This window comes from Pseudophryne corroboree, unplaced genomic scaffold, assembly GCF_028390025.1.
Source record: "Pseudophryne corroboree isolate aPseCor3 unplaced genomic scaffold, aPseCor3.hap2 scaffold_478, whole genome shotgun sequence".
In the NCBI taxonomy this organism is placed as follows: Eukaryota; Metazoa; Chordata; class Amphibia; order Anura; family Myobatrachidae; genus Pseudophryne; species Pseudophryne corroboree.
In genome coordinates, this window is record NW_026970090.1 from 253424 (window position 1) to 271275 (window position 17852).

A 17852-nucleotide genomic window follows, 5' to 3' on the forward strand; every position below is an offset into this window, starting at 1 on the left:
AGCCAGAAAATGAAGAGCTGTTTAATCACTCAATTGGATTTTTTTTGCCAGCATATTTCTTTTTCTCTGCAACCCACTGCTAAATAGTGCTTCCTAGCTGTTTTTATAAAATCACTGAATCAAATCTAACTCTGATTACATCAGAGAAGGCCAGGTACCCTACACCATAACAGGGGGTTTGAAATTTTGACTTGTCTACTTAAAGATCACCAAAATCTGATAACAAGGTCAATTACGTCCCTGGGTGGGATTGAACCACCAACTTTTTGGTTAGTAGCCAAACACACTAACCGATTGCGCCACAGAGACACTTTGTAAAAAGTACATACTGACAAAGGCTAATAAGCATACATCTAGAACGTTTCCTAGAAAAACTTTAAAAAGTCAATAATCTGGAGAGTTTTTGTAAGATGTTTCTTCCATCAACCAACGAAGAAACACATTGGTACTTTCCCATGATGACTGAGTGCTTCAGGATCTCTTGCACTTACATGTGCAGCAGAGTACTGCAATGGAAGCATGCTGGGCCCATAACCCAGAGGTAGGCAGATTGAAACTATCCTTTGCTATATGCATTTTTTTTTGTTAATTTAAGTAATCAAAACTGGGATTGATATTTTTGCTCTTTTATTTTTACTTAAAGTACAATAACTTTTACCATTTTAATTTGTTTTAATAGTATATTGACAGTATAGTTTTCTTTAAAAAATCCACTTAATTTTCTTTACCCTATTATTAAAAGGGTAATTGACAAAAACAAACTACATTGTCACCAGAAGAGCAATACAAAATGTTCAAGTGATATATTAAAATCATCTTTCCAGCTTGAATTTCAATGATGCATTGGGGCAACGATTTTGTGAGAAACATCTTCACCCTTAAATAAAGATTTTCTTAATTCCTTACCTGTGTGCTAATTAGATATCACCTTGTTTTCACATTAAACAGACTTCTACATGAGAAAGCAGCAAGGATGCAGTGGCGTTAATGTTTCCTGGTGTCAACCTGTATTATTTCAGTAGACATTGAAATGAGGATGCATCTTGCTGCCTTTCCAATGAAGCAAGTTTAATTTAGTAATAGGTGAAAAACCATCCCTACAAAGGTGTTAATCAGAGACTTGGCTTTGTGGACACTTTTCAGAGAACAAATTTGTTAGCATAAAAATAAAGCCAGAAAATGAAGAGCTGTTTAATCACTCAATTGGATTTTTTTTGCCAGCATATTTCTTTTTCTCTACAACCCACTGCTAAATTGTGCTTCCTAGCTGTTTTTATAAAATCAATGATTCAAATCTAACTCTGATTACATCAGAGAAGGCCAGGTACCCTACACCATAATAGGGGGTTTGAAATTTTGACTTGTCTACTTAAAGATCACCAAAATCTGATAACAAGGTCAATTACGTCCCTGGGTTGGATTGAACCACCAACCTTTTGGTTAGTAGCCGGACACACTAACCGATTGCGCCACAGAGACACTTTGCAAAAGGTACTTACTGACAAAGGCTAATAAGCATACATCTAGAACGTTTCCTAGAAAAACTTTAAAAAGTCAATAATCTGGAGAGTTTTTGTAAGATGTTTCTTCCATCAACCAACGAAGAAACACATTGGTACTTTCCCATGATGACTGAGTGCTTCAGGATCTCTTGCACTTACATGTGCAGCAGAGTACTGCAATGGAAGCATGCTGGGCCCATAACCCAGAGGTAGGCAGATTGAAACTATCCTTTGCTATATGCATTTTTTTTTGTTAATTTAAGTAATCAAAACTGGGATTGATATTTTTGCTCTTTTATTTTTACTTGAAGTACAATAACTTTTACCATTTTAATTTGTTTGAATAGTATATTGACAGTATAGTTTTCTTTAAAAAATCCACTTAATTTTCTTTACCCTATTATTAAAAGGGTAATTGACAAAAACAAACTACATTGTCACCAGAAGAGCAATACAAAATGTACAAGTGATATATTAAAATCATCTTTCCAGCTTGAATTTCAATGATGCATTGGGGCAACGATTTTGTGAGAAACATCTTCACCCTTAAATAAAGATTTTCTTAATTCCTTACCTGTGTGCTAATTAGATATCACCTTGTTTTCACATTAAACAGACTTCTACATGAGAAAGCAGCAAGGATGCAGTGGCGTTAATGTTTCCTGGTGTCAACCTGTATTATTTCAGTAGACATTGAAATGAGGATGCATCTTGCTGCCTTTCCAATGAAGCAAGTTTAATTTAGTAATAGGTGAAAAACCATCCCTACAAAGGTGTTAATCAGAGACTTGGCTTTGTGGACACTTTTCAGAGAACAAATTTGTTAGCATAAAAATAAAGCCAGAAAATGAAGAGCTATTTAATCACTCAATTGGATTTTTTTGCCAGCATATTTCTTTTTCTCTGCAACCCACTGCTAAATTGTGCTTTCTAGCTGTTTTTATAAAATCAATGAATCAAATCTAATTACATCAGAGAAGGCCAGGTACCCTACACCATAACAGGGGGTTTGAAATTTTGACTTGTCTACTTAAAGATCACCAAAATCTTATAACAAGGTCAATTACGTCCCTGGTTGGGATTGAACCACCAACCTTTTGGTTAGTAGCCGGACACACTAGCTGATTGCGCTACAGAGACACTTTGCAAAAAGTCCATACTGACAAAGGCTAATAAGCATACATCTAGAACGTTTCCTAGAAAAACTTTAAAAAGTCAATAATCTGGAGAGTTTTTGTAAGATGTTTCTTCCATCAACCAACGAAGAAACACATTGGTACTTTCCCATGATGAGTGAGTGCTTCAGGATCTCTTGCACTTACATGTGCAGCAGAGTACTGCAATGGAAGCATGCTGGGCCCATAACCCAGAGGTAGGCAGATTGAAACTATCCTTTGCTATATGCATTTTTTTTTGTTAATTTAAGTAATCAAAACTGGGATTGATATTTTTGCTCTTTTATTTTTACTTGAAGTACAATAACTTTTACCATTTTAATTTGTTTGAATAGTATATTGACAGTATAGTTTTCTTTAAAAAATCCACTTAATTTTCTTTACCCTATTATTAAAAGGGTAATTGACAAAAACAAACTACATTGTCACCAGAAGAGCAATACAAAATGTACAAGTGATATATTAAAATCATCTTTCCAGCTTGAATTTCAATGATGCATTGGGGCAACGATTTTGTGAGAAACATCTTCACCCTTAAATAAAGATTTTCTTAATTCCTTACCTGTGTGCTAATTAGATATCACCTTGTTTTCACATTAAACAAACTTCCACATGAGAAAGCAGCAAGGATGCAGTGGCGTTAATGTTTCCTGGTGTCAACCTGTATTATTTCAGTAGAAATTGAAATGAGGATGCATCTTGCTGCCTTTCCAATGAAGCAAGTTTAATTTAGTAATAGGTGAAAAACCATCCCTACAAAGGTGTTAATCAGAGACTTGGCTTTGTGGACACTTTTCAGAGAACAAATTTGTTAGCATAAAAATAAAGCCAGAAAATGAAGAGCTGTTTAATCACTCAATTGGATTTTTTTTGCCAGCATATTTCTTTGTCTCTGCAACCCACTGCTAAATTGTGCTTCCTATCTGTTTTTATAAAATCACTGAATCAAATCTAACTCTGATTACATCAGAGAAGGCCAGGTACCCTACACCATAACAGGGGGTTTGAAATTTTGACTTGTCTACTTAAAGATCACCAAAATCTGATAACAAGGTCAATTACGTCCCTGGGTGGGATTGAACCACCAACCTTTTGTTAGTAGCCAGACACACTAACCGATTGCGCCACAGAGACACTTTGTAAAAAGTACTTACTGACAAAGGCTAATAAGCATACATCTAGAACGTTTCCTAGAAAAACTTTAAAAAGTCAATAATCTGGAGAGTTTTTGTAAGATGTTTCTTCCATCAACCAACGAAGAAACACATTGGTACTTTCCCATGATGACTGAGTGCTTCAGGATCTCTTGCACTTACATGTGCAGCAGAGTACTGCAATGGAAGCATGCTGGGCCCATAACCCAGAGGTAGGCAGATTGAAACTATCCTTTGCTATATGCATTTTTTTTTGTTCATTTAAGTAATCAAAACTGGGATTGATATTTTTGCTCTTTTATTTTTACTTAAAGTACAATAACTTTTACCATTTTAATTTGTTTTAATAGTATATTGACAGTATAGTTTTCTTTAAAAAATCCACTTAATTTTCTTTACCCTATTATTAAAAGGGTAATTGACAAAAACAAACTACATTGTCACCAGAAGAGCAATACAAAATGTACAAGTGATATATTAAAATCATCTTTCCAGCTTGAATTTCAATGATGCATTGGGGCAACGATTTTGTGAGAAACATCTTCACCCTTAAATAAAGATTTTCTTAATTCCTTACCTGTGTGCTAATTAGATATCACCTTGTTTTCACATTAAACAGACTTCTACATGAGAAAGCAGCAAGGATGCAGTGGCGTTAATGTTTCCTGGTGTCAACCTGTATTATTTCAGTAGACATTGAAATGAGGATGCATCTTGCTGCCTTTCCAATGAAGCAAGTTTAATTTAGTAATAGGTGAAAAACCATCCCTACAAAGGTGTTAATCAGAGACTTGGCTTTGTGGACACTTTTCAGAGAACAAATTTGTTAGCATAAAAATAAAGCCAGAAAATGAAGAGCTGTTTAATCACTCAATTGGATTTTTTTTTGCCAGCATATTTCTTTTTCTCTGCAACCCACTGCTAAATTGTGCTTCCTAGCTGTTTTTATAAAATCACTGAATCAAATCTAACTCTGATTACATCAGAGAAGGCCAGGTACCCTACACCAGAACAGGGGGATTTGAAATTTTGACTTGTCTACTTAAAGATCACCAAAATCTGATAACAAGGTCAATTACGTCCCTGGGTGGGATTGAACCACCAACCTTTTGGTTAATAGCCGTGCACACTAACTGATTGCGCCACAAAGACACTTTGCAAAAGTACATACTGACAAAGGCTAATAAGCATTCATCTAAAACGTTTCCTAGAAAAACTTTAAAAAGTCAATAATCTGGAGAGTTTTTGTAAAATGTTTCTTCCATCAACCAACGAAGAAACACATTGGTACTTTCCCATGATGAGTGAGTGCTTCAGGATCTCTTGCACTTACATGTGCAGCAGAGTACAGCAATGGAAGCATGCTGGGCCCAAAACCCAGCGGTAGGCAGATTGAAACTATCCTTTGCTATATGCATTTTTTTTTGTTCATTTAAGTAATCAAAACTGGGATTGATATTTTTGCTCTTTTATTTTTACTTAAAGTACAATAACTTTTACCATTTTAATTTGTTTTAATAGTATATTGACAGTATTGTTTTCTTTCAAAAATCCACTTAATTTTCTTTACCCTATTATTAAAATGGTAATTGACAAAAACAAACTACATTGTCACCAGAAGAGCAATACAAAATGTACAAGTGATATATTAAAATCATCTTTCCAGCTTGAATTTCAATGATGCATTGGGGCAACGATTTTGTGAGCAACATCTTCACCCTTAAATAAAGATTTTCTTAATTCCTTACCTGTGTGCTAATTAGATATCACCTTGTTTTCACATTAAACAGACTTCCACATGAGAAAGCAGCAAGGATACAGTGGCGTTAATGTTTCCTGGTGTCAACCTGTATTATTTCAGTAGACATTGAATTGAGGATGCATCTTGCTGCCTTTCCAATGAAGCAAGTTTAATTTAGTAATAGGTGAAAAACCATCCCTACAAAGGTGTTAATCAGAGACTTGGCTTTGTGGACACTTTTCAAAGAACAAATTTGTTAGCATAAAAATAAAGCCAGAAAATGAAGAGCTGTTTAATCACTCAATTGGATTTTTTTTGCCAGCATATTTCTTTTTCTCTGCAACCCACTGCTAAATTGTGCTTCCTAGCTGTTTTTATAAAATCACTGAGTCAAATCTAACTACATCAGAGAAGGCCAGGTACCCTACAGCATAACAGGGGGTTTGAAATTTTGACTTGTCTACTTAAAGATCACCAAAATCTGATAACAAGGTCAATTACGTCCCTGGTTGGGATTGAACCACCAACCTTTTGGTTAGTAGCCGGACACACTAACCGATTGCGCCACAGAGACACTTTGCAAAAAGTACATACTGACAAAGTCTAATAAGCATACATCTAGAACGTTTCCTAGAAAAACTTTAAAAAGTCAATAATCTGGAGAGTTTTTGTAAGATGTTTCTTCCATCAACCAATGAAGAAACACATTGGTACTTTCCCATGATGAGTGAGTGCTTCAGGATCTCTTGCACTTACATGTGCAGCAGAGTACTGCAATGGAAGCATGCTGGGCCCATAACCCAGAGGTAGGCAGATTGAAACTATCCTTTGCTATATGCATTTTTTTTGTTAATTTAAGTAATCAAAACTGGGATTGATATTTTTGCTCTTTTATTTTTACTTGAAGTACAATAACTTTTACCATTTTAATTTGTTTGAATAGTATATTGACAGTATAGTTTTCTTTAAAAAATCCACTTAATTTTCTTTACCCTATTATTAAAAGGGTAATTGACAAAAACAAACTACATTGTCACCAGAAGAGCAATACAAAATGTACAAGTGATATATTAAAATCATTTTTCCAGCTTGAATTTCAATGATGCATTGGGGCAACGATTTTGTGAGAAACATCTTTACCCTTAAATAAAGGTTTTCTTAATTCCTTACCTGTGTGCTAATTAGATATCACCTTGTTTTCACATTAAACAAACTTCCACATGTGAAAGCAGCAAGGATGCAGTGGCGTTAATGTTTCCTGGTGTCAACCTGTATTATTTCAGTAGAAATTGAAATGAGGATGCATCTTGCTGCCTTTCCAATGAAGCAAGTTTAATTTAGTAATAGGTGAAAAACCATCCCTACAAAGGTGTTAATCAGAGACTTGGCTTTGTGGACACTTTTCAGAGAACAAATTTGTTAGCATAAAAATAAAGCCAGAAAATGAAGAGCTGTTTAATCACTCAATTGGATTTTTTTTGCCAGCATATTTCTTTTTCTCTGCAACCCACTGCTAAATAGTGCTTCCTAGCTGTTTTTATAAAATCACTGAATCAAATCTAACTCTGATTACATCAGAGAAGGCCAGGTACCCTACACCATAACAGGGGGTTTGAAATTTTGACTTGTCTACTTAAAGATCACCAAAATCTGATAACAAGGTCAATTACGTGCCTGGGTGGGATTGAACCACCAACCTTTTGGTTAATAGCCGTGCACACTAACTGATTGCGCCACAAAGACACTTTGCAAAAGTACATACTGACAAAGGCTAATAAGCATTCATCTAAAACGTTTCCTAGAAAAACTTTAAAAAGTCAATAATCTGGAGAGTTTTTGTAAAATGTTTCTTCCATCAACCAACGAAGAAACACATTGGTACTTTCCCATGATGAGTGAGTGCTTCAGGATCTCTTGCACTTACATGTGCAGCAGAGTACAGCAATGGAAGCATGCTGGGCCCAAAACCCAGCGGTAGGCAGATTGAAACTATCCTTTGCTATATGCATTTTTTTTTGTTCATTTAAGTAATCAAAACTGGGATTGATATTTTTGCTCTTTTATTTTTACTTAAAGTACAATAACTTTTACCATTTTAATTTGTTTTAATAGTATATTGACAGTATTGTTTTCTTTCAAAAATCCACTTAATTTTCTTTACCCTATTATTAAAATGGTAATTGACAAAAACAAACTACATTGTCACCAGAAGAGCAATACAAAATGTACAAGTGATATATTAAAATCATCTTTCCAGCTTGAATTTCAATGATGCATTGGGGCAACGATTTTGTGAGCAACATCTTCACCCTTAAATAAAGATTTTCTTAATTCCTTACCTGTGTGCTAATTAGATATCACCTTGTTTTCACATTAAACTGTTACGATTCCTGTACTCCAGACTGGAGAAGATCTTATGGCAGAGATCTGAGTACAGGAATGAAATACAGGTTGTGGGAGCTGGAGAGCCTAGTAACCCCTGGCGCCCTAACTCCGTTGTCTCGCCCGTGTTATCAGAAATCCCCTGCGAGACTATGGTTGCTTGAGCCCATGGCAGCCGCGTTCGAAGGGCGGATTATGTCTGCCCAACCCCGATGCCCCCGCAGGTCTTAATGGGAGACAAGGGGAAGTCCGAGACAGGGAGATAACAAGGGGCCCTCTGACTAAGCAACCAAGCCAGGGGTTACAAGCTAACTTAACTAAATCAAAAGGTATGTGCGGACTAGCCGCCAGGGAAAAGGACAACCAAGGATCCACGGATCCGACACTCCTATCCGGCACCGCTGGACACCAGAGTGGATCTTGTGGAAGCGGAATCCTCCGCAAAGCACCAGAACTCAAAATAAACACAATAATAAATAGTAGCGGACAAGCCGCAACACACGGCTGCGCCGCGACTCACGAACACCACCAGATGTTAAAGGTGCTCGGTCAGACTCCAGGAACAGATGGTAACTTCCGAGTACTGGATCACTGAGAACAGGAACAAACGAACAGACCGGGACTGGGAACTCTCTCTGCAGCAGAATCAGGCAAACAGGAAGCTATCACCGGCGTCTGTGAGGAGTCCTGGGAGTGCTTTTAACAGAGAGTCTTCCAATCAGCTGTTTGGAGGCTGATTGGATTAAATGCCATGCAGCTGACAAGCTGCATGGCCAGGGAAACAGATGAGTGATAATTACAACATGCCGTGCAGCTGCATGCTACACAGCCAGGAAACCAGTGATGATATAAACTTAGACCCAGCAACGGGGAACACGATCCGACAGTGGCGTCCCCGTTGCTAGGCGCCGGCCGCACTGACGAGCGGACCCTCGGCGCCTAACAGTACCCCCCCCTTGAGGAGGGGTCAAGGAACCCCTAAATCCGGGTTTCTGAGGAAATTCCTGAAAAAATGCCCTTTTGAGCCTTGGGGCATGAAGGTCCTCATCTAGGACCCACGACCTTTCCTCAGGACCATAACCTCTCCAATGCACCAAAAAATAAAGCCGACCCCGGGACAGCTTGGAATCGAGAACCTTCTCAACCACGAACTCCTGCTGACCCTGTACAATAACTGGTGATCTCCCCTGAGGTTTTTTACGAGGAAATCTGCTAGATGAAACATATGGTTTGAGCAAAGAGCAATGGAAGGTATTTCCGATTCGTAACGTTTTTGGTAGCTGTAACCGGAAAGCAACTGGATTGACTTTTTTGATAATGAGAAATGGTCCAATCATAAGGCCTATGGGGAGGCAAAATATCCGCATTGCCCTTGGAAAACACATCCAAAAAATCTTGGTACTCTCCAGGAATATGTGCGGGCCTGGCAGCAGCTACTCGGATAGGAAGTGTAATACATTCTTTATCACAGATGGTACTCCATTGTAGAATCTCCCCAGACTGCCAATCTATGATGGGATTATGAAAGGCCAGCCAAGGGTGACCCAGAACCACAGGAACTGCTGGACAATGGGTAAGAAAAAACTCAATCTTTTCAGAATGTAGAGCTCCCACCGAGAGCAAAACAGGAGGTGTACATAGAGAAATAACCCCATTGGATAAGGGACTCCCATCTAAACCATGCATGGTGATACACCTACTTAAGGTTAACTGAGGAATACCTAAGGCCTTGGCCCATGTTAAGTCCATAAAGTTTCCTGCAGCTCCACTGTCCACAAAAGCAGAGACCGAGGAACAGAGGCTGTCATAAGAAACTTTAGCAGGAACCAATAGTGAATTATTTGAGGAGATGAGCTGTAGACCAAAGTGAACCCCCTCACTATTCACTTGGTCAGGAAGTTTCCCGACTTGTTTGGGCAACTACGGGCAAAATGTCCCTTACCTCCGCAGTACAAACACAGACCAGAATTTTGCCTCCTGGTTCTTTCTTCCGGAGACAATTTGGAGAGACCAATCTGCATAGGCTCCTCCATGTCTATCGGAACGGAAGAAACACAGGGAAAAGAAACTACAGATGCCCCTTTCTCAGTCCTCCGCTCTCTGAGCCGACGATCTATTTTAATAGAGAGCTCCATGAGTTTATCAAGGTTCTCAGGAGCGGGATACTGAAGGAGGCTGTCTTTTATAGATTCAGATAAGCCGAGGCGAAACTGACTGCGCAGGGCAGGATCATTCCAGCCACAGTCGTTCGACCAACGGCGAAACTCCGTACAATAATTCTCTGCAGGATTCCTACCCTGTCTTAGAGCACGCAACTGACTTTCTGCGGATGCCTCTCTATCAGGGTCGTCATACAATAGCCCTAAAGATTTCAAAAAAGCGTCTACAGACAATAAGGCCGGATCGTCTGTCTTTAAACCAAAAGCCCAGGTCTGAGGATCCCCCTGAAGCAGAGAAATTATAATTCCAACCCGCTGAGCCTCCGTACCTGAGGAAACTGGTCTTAAACGAAAATACAGTTTACAAGACTCTTTAAAATTAAAAAACTGTTTTCTATCCCCAGAAAAACGGTCAGGCAGATGCATTTTTGGTTCAGGGATGACCCTCGGGGAAGTCCGTAACAGATCTTCCTGTGAGCTCACCCGGAGGGACAGATCCTGAACCATCTGGGTAAGTTCCTGAATCTGACTAACCAAAAACTGGCCAGGATTTGGCCCAACACCGGTGGGATTCATGAGGCCGACAAAATTCTCCCTACTGGATAAGTGAAAAAATTAACTCCTGTTGAAATTTTTTCTTTTGTCTGGCCGGTGATAATGTTGCGCCGGTGATAATGTTACGATTCCTGTACTCCAGACTGGAGAAGATCTTATGGCAGAGATCTGAGTACAGGAATGAAATACAGGTTGTGGGAGCTGGAGAGCCTAGTAACCCCTGGCGCCCTAACTCCGTTGTCTCGCCCGTGTTATCAGAAATCCCCTGCGAGACTATGGTTGCTTGAGCCCATGGCAGCCGCGTTCGAAGGGCGGATTATGTCTGCCCAACCCCGATGCCCCCGCAGGTCTTAATGGGAGACAAGGGGAAGTCCGAGACAGGGAGATAACAAGGGGCCCTCTGACTAAGCAACCAAGCCAGGGGTTACAAGCTAACTTAACTAAATCAAAAGGTATGTGCGGACTAGCCGCCAGGGAAAAGGACAACCAAGGATCCACGGATCCGACACTCCTATCCGGCACCGCTGGACACCAGAGTGGATCTTGTGGAAGCGGAATCCTCCGCAAAGCACCAGAACTCAAAATAAACACAATAATAAATAGTAGCGGACAAGCCGCAACACACGGCTGCGCCGCGACTCACGAACACCACCAGATGTTAAAGGTGCTCGGTCAGACTCCAGGAACAGATGGTAACTTCCGAGTACTGGATCACTGAGAACAGGAACAAACGAACAGACCGGGACTGGGAACTCTCTCTGCAGCAGAATCAGGCAAACAGGAAGCTATCACCGGCGTCTGTGAGGAGTCCTGGGAGTGCTTTTAACAGAGAGTCTTCCAATCAGCTGTTTGGAGGCTGATTGGATTAAATGCCATGCAGCTGACAAGCTGCATGGCCAGGGAAACAGATGAGTGATAATTACAACATGCCGTGCAGCTGCATGCTACACAGCCAGGAAACCAGTGATGATATAAACTTAGACCCAGCAACGGGGAACACGATCCGACAGTGGCGTCCCCGTTGCTAGGCGCCGGCCGCACTGACGAGCGGACCCTCGGCGCCTAACATAAACAGACTTCCACATGAGAAAGCAGCAAGGATACAGTGGCGTTAATGTTTCCTGGTGTCAACCTGTATTATTTCAGTAGACATTGAATTGAGGATGCATCTTGCTGCCTTTCCAATGAAGCAAGTTTAATTTAGTAATAGGTGAAAAACCATCCCTACAAAGGTGTTAATCAGAGACTTGGCTTTGTGGACACTTTTCAAAGAACAAATTTGTTAGCATAAAAATAAAGCCAGAAAATGAAGAGCTGTTTAATCACTCAATTGGATTTTTTTTGCCAGCATATTTCTTTTTCTCTGCAACCCACTGCTAAATTGTGCTTCCTAGCTGTTTTTATAAAATCACTGAGTCAAATCTAACTACATCAGAGAAGGCCAGGTACCCTACAGCATAACAGGGGGTTTGAAATTTTGACTTGTCTACTTAAAGATCACCAAAATCTGATAACAAGGTCAATTACGTCCCTGGTTGGGATTGAACCACCAACCTTTTGGTTAGTAGCCGGACACACTAACCGATTGCGCCACAGAGACACTTTGCAAAAATTACATACTGACAAAGTCTAATAAGCATACATCTAGAACGTTTCCTAGAAAAACTTTAAAAGGTCAATAATCTGGAGAGTTTTTGTAAGATGTTTCTTCCATCAACCAATGAAGAAACACATTGGTACTTTCCCATGATGAGTGAGTGCTTCAGGATCTCTTGCACTTACATGTGCAGCAGAGTACTGCAATGGAAGCATGCTGGGCCCATAACCCAGAGGTAGGCAGATTGAAACTATCCTTTGCTATATGCATTTTTTTTGTTAATTTAAGTAATCAAAACTGGGATTGATATTTTTGCTCTTTTATTTTTACTTGAAGTACAATAACTTTTACCATTTTAATTTGTTTGAATAGTATATTGACAGTATAGTTTTCTTTAAAAAATCCACTTAATTTTCTTTACCCTATTATTAAAAGGGTAATTGACAAAAACAAACTACATTGTCACCAGAAGAGCAATACAAAATGTACAAGTGATATATTAAAATCATCTTTCCAGCTTGAATTTCAATGATGCATTGGGGCAACGATTTTGTGAGAAACATCTTTACCCTTAAATAAAGGTTTTCTTAATTCCTTACCTGTGTGCTAATTAGATATCACCTTGTTTTCACATTAAACAAACTTCCACATGTGAAAGCAGCAAGGATGCAGTGGCGTTAATGTTTCCTGGTGTCAACCTGTATTATTTCAGTAGAAATTGAAATGAGGATGCATCTTGCTGCCTTTCCAATGAAGCAAGTTTAATTTAGTAATAGGTGAAAAACCATCCCTACAAAGGTGTTAATCAGAGACTTGGCTTTGTGGACACTTTTCAGAGAACAAATTTGTTAGCATAAAAATAAAGCCAGAAAATGAAGAGCTGTTTAATCACTCAATTGGATTTTTTTTGCCAGCATATTTCTTTTTCTCTGCAACCCACTGCTAAATAGTGCTTCCTAGCTGTTTTTATAAAATCACTGAATCAAATCTAACTCTGATTACATCAGAGAAGGCCAGGTACCCTACACCATAACAGGGGGTTTGAAATTTTGACTTGTCTACTTAAAGATCACCAAAATTTGATAACAAGGTCAATTACGTCCCTGGGTGGGATTGAACCACCAACTTTTTGGTTAGTAGCCAAACACACTAACCGATTGCGCCACAGAGACACTTTGTAAAAAGTACATACTGACAAAGGCTAATAAGCATACATCTAGAACGTTTCCTAGAAAAACTTTAAAAAGTCAATAATCTGGAGAGTTTTTGTAAGATGTTTCTTCCATCAACCAACGAAGAAACACATTGGTACTTTCCCATGATGACTGAGTGCTTCAGGATCTCTTGCACTTACATGTGCAGCAGAGTACTGCAATGGAAGCATGCTGGGCCCATAACCCAGAGGTAGGCAGATTGAAACTATCCTTTGCTATATGCATTTTTTTTTGTTAATTTAAGTAATCAAAACTGGGATTGATATTTTTGCTCTTTTATTTTTACTTAAAGTACAATAACTTTTACCATTTTAATTTGTTTTAATAGTATATTGACAGTATAGTTTTCTTTAAAAAATCCACTTAATTTTCTTTACCCTATTATTAAAAGGGTAATTGACAAAAACAAACTACATTGTCACCAGAAGAGCAATACAAAATGTTCAAGTGATATATTAAAATCATCTTTCCAGCTTGAATTTCAATGATGCATTGGGGCAACGATTTTGTGAGAAACATCTTCACCCTTAAATAAAGATTTTCTTAATTCCTTACCTGTGTGCTAATTAGATATCACCTTGTTTTCACATTAAACAGACTTCTACATGAGAAAGCAGCAAGGATGCAGTGGCGTTAATGTTTCCTGGTGTCAACCTGTATTATTTCAGTAGACATTGAAATGAGGATGCATCTTGCTGCCTTTCCAATGAAGCAAGTTTAATTTAGTAATAGGTGAAAAACCATCCCTACAAAGGTGTTAATCAGAGACTTGGCTTTGTGGACACTTTTCAGAGAACAAATTTGTTAGCATAAAAATAAAGCCAGAAAATGAAGAGCTGTTTAATCACTCAATTGGATTTTTTTTGCCAGCATATTTCTTTTTCTCTACAACCCACTGCTAAATTGTGCTTCCTAGCTGTTTTTATAAAATCAATGAATCAAATCTAACTCTGATTACATCAGAGAAGGCCAGGTACCCTACACCATAACAGGGGGTTTGAAATTTTGACTTGTCTACTTAAAGATCACCAAAATCTGATAACAAGGTCAATTACGTCCCTGGGTTGGATTGAACCACCAACCTTTTGGTTAGTAGCCGGACACACTAACCGATTGCGCCACAGAGACACTTTGCAAAAGGTACTTACTGACAAAGGCTAATAAGCATACATCTAGAACGTTTCCTAGAAAAACTTTAAAAAGTCAATAATCTGGAGAGTTTTTGTAAGATGTTTCTTCCATCAACCAACGAAGAAACACATTGGTACTTTCCCATGATGACTGAGTGCTTCAGGATCTCTTGCACTTACATGTGCAGCAGAGTACTGCAATGGAAGCATGCTGGGCCCATAACCCAGAGGTAGGCACATTGAAACTATCCTTTGCTATATGCTTTTTTTTTTGTTAATTTAAGTAATCAAAACTGGGATTGATATTTTTGCTCTTTTATTTTTTCTTAAAGTACAATAACTTTTACCATTTTAATTTGTTTTAATAGTATATTGACAGTATAGTTTTCTTTAAAAAATCCACTTAATTTTCTTTACCCTATTATTAAAAGGGTAATTGACAAAAACAAACTACATTGTCACCAGAAGAGCAATACAAAATGTACAAGTGATATATTAAAATCATCTTTCCAGCTTGAATTTCAATGATGCATTGGGGCAACGATTTTGTGAGAAACATCTTCACCCTTAAATAAAGATTTTCTTAATTCCTTACCTGTGTGCTAATTAGATATCACCTTGTTTTCACATTAAACAGACTTCTACATGAGAAAGCAGCAAGGATGCAGTGGCGTTAATGTTTCCTGGTGTCAACCTGTATTATTTCAGTAGACATTGAAATGAGGATGCATCTTGCTGCCTTTCCAATGAAGCAAGTTTAATTTAGTAATAGGTGAAAAACCATCCCTACAAAGGTGTTAATCAGAGACTTGGCTTTGTGGACACTTTTCAGAGAACAAATTTGTTAGCATAAAAATAAAGCCAGAAATGAAGAGCTGTTTAATCACTCAATTGGATTTTTTTTGCCAGCATATTTCTTTTTCTCTGCAACCCACTGCTAAATTGTGCTTCCTAGCTGTTTTTATAAAATCAATGAATCAAATCTAACTCTGATTACATCAGAGAAGGCCAGGTACCCTACACCATAACAGGGGGTTTGAAATTTTGACTTGTCTACTTAAAGATCACCAAAATCTGATAACAAGGTCAGTTACGTCCCTGGGTGGGATTGAACCACCAACCTTTTGGTTAGTAGCCAGACACACTAACCGATTGCGCCACAGAGACACTTTGCAAAAAGTACATTCTGACAAAGGCTAATAAGCATACATCTAGAACGTTTCCTAGAAAAACTTTAAAAAGTCAATAATCTGGAGAGTTTTTGTAAGATGTTTCTTCCATCAACCAACGAAGAAACACATTGGTACTTTCCCATGATGACTGAGTGCTTCAGGATCACTTGCACTTACATGTGCAGCAGAGTACTGCAATGGAAGCATGCTGGGCCCATAACCCAGAGGTAGGCAGATTGAAACTATCCTTTGCTATATGCATTTTTTTTTGTTAATTTAAGTAATCAAAACTGGGATTGATATTTTTGCTCTTTTATTTTTACTTGAAGTACAATAACTTTTACCATTTTAATTTGTTTGAATAGTATATTGACAGTATAGTTTTCTTTAAAAAATCCACTTAATTTTCTTTACCCTATTATTAAAAGGGTAATTGACAAAAACAAACTACATTGTCACCAGAAGAGCAATACAAAATGTACAAGTGATATATTAAAATCATCTTTCCAGCTTGAATTTCAATGATGCATTGGGGCAACGATTTTGTGAGAAACATCTTCACCCTTAAATAAAGATTTTCTTAATTCCTTACCTGTGTGCTAATTAGATATCACCTTGTTTTCACATTAAACAGACTTCTACATGAGAAAGCAGCAAGGATGCAGTGGCGTTAATGTTTCCTGGTGTCAACCTGTATTATTTCAGTAGACATTGAAATGAGGATGCATCTTGCTGCCTTTCCAATGAAGCAAGTTTAATTTAGTAATAGGTGAAAAACCATCCCTACAAAGGTGTTAATCAGAGACTTGGCTTTGTGGACACTTTTCAGAGAACAAATTTGTTAGCATAAAAATAAAGCCAGAAAATGAAGAGCTGTTTAATCACTCAATTGGATTTTTTTGCCAGCATATTTCTTTTTCTCTGCAACCCACTGCTAAATTGTGCTTTCTAGCTGTTTTTATAAAATCAATGAATCAAATCTAATTACATCAGAGAAGGCCAGGTACCCTACACCATAACAGGGGGTTTGAAATTTTGACTTGTCTACTTAAAGATCACCAAAACCTGATAACAAGGTCAATTACGTCCCTGGTTGGGATTGAACCACCAACCTTTTGGTTAGTAGCCGGACACACTAGCTGATTGCGCTACAGAGACACTTTGCAAAAAGTACATACTGACAAAGGCTAATAAGCATACATCTAGAACGTTTCCTAGAAAAACTTTAAAAAGTCAATAATCTGGAGAGTTTTTGTAAGATGTTTCTTCCATCAACCAACGAAGAAACACATTGGTACTTTCCCATGATGAGTGAGTGCTTCAGGATCTCTTGCACTTACATGTGCAGCAGAGTACTGCAATGGAAGCATGCTGGGCCCATAACCCAGAGGTAGGCAGATTGAAACTATCCTTTGCTATATGCATTTTTTTTTGTTAATTTAAGTAATCAAAACTGGGATTGATATTTTTGCTCTTTTATTTTTACTTAAAGTACAATAACTTTTACCATTTTAATTTGTTTTAATAGTATATTGACAGTATTGTTTTCTTTCAAAAATCCACTTAATTTTCTTTACCCTATTATTAAAATGGTAATTGACAAAAACAAACTACATTGCCACCAGAAGAGCAATACAAAATGTACAAGTGATATATTAAAATCATCTTTCCAGCTTGAATTTCAATGATGCATTGGGGCAACGATTTTGTGAGAAACATCTTCACCCTTAAATAAAGATTTTCTTAATTCCTTACCTGTGTGCTAATTAGATATCACCTTGTTTTCACATTAAACAGACTTCCACATGAGAAAGCAGCAAGGATACAGTGGCGTTAATGTTTCCTGGTGTCAACCTGTATTATTTCAGTAGACATTGAATTAAGGATGCATCTTGCTGCCTTTCCAATGAAGCAAGTTTAATTTAGTAATAGGTGAAAAACCATCCCTACAAAGGTGTTAATCAGAGACTTGGCTTTGTGGACACTTTTCAAAGAACAAATTTGTTAGCATAAAAATAAAGCCAGAAAATGAAGAGCTGTTTAATCACTCAATTGGATTTTTTTTGCCAGC

General features: G+C 38.0%; 3 non-coding genes across 3 annotated transcripts; all 3 read right to left on the reverse strand.

Annotated features, from left to right (window-relative positions):
- Positions 1-235: 235 nt before the first annotated feature.
- On the reverse strand, positions 236-309 carry TRNAS-ACU (transfer RNA serine (anticodon ACU)). Its single transcript has one exon. It is a non-coding gene; the product is annotated as a tRNA-Ser (tRNA).
- Positions 310-13363: 13054 nt separating this feature from the next.
- TRNAS-ACU (transfer RNA serine (anticodon ACU)) lies at positions 13364-13437 on the reverse strand. Its single transcript has one exon. It is a non-coding gene; the product is annotated as a tRNA-Ser (tRNA).
- A 2265-nt stretch (positions 13438-15702) lies between these two features.
- Positions 15703-15776, reverse strand: TRNAS-ACU (transfer RNA serine (anticodon ACU)). The gene has a single exon. It is a non-coding gene; the product is annotated as a tRNA-Ser (tRNA).
- Positions 15777-17852: the final 2076 nt, after the last annotated feature.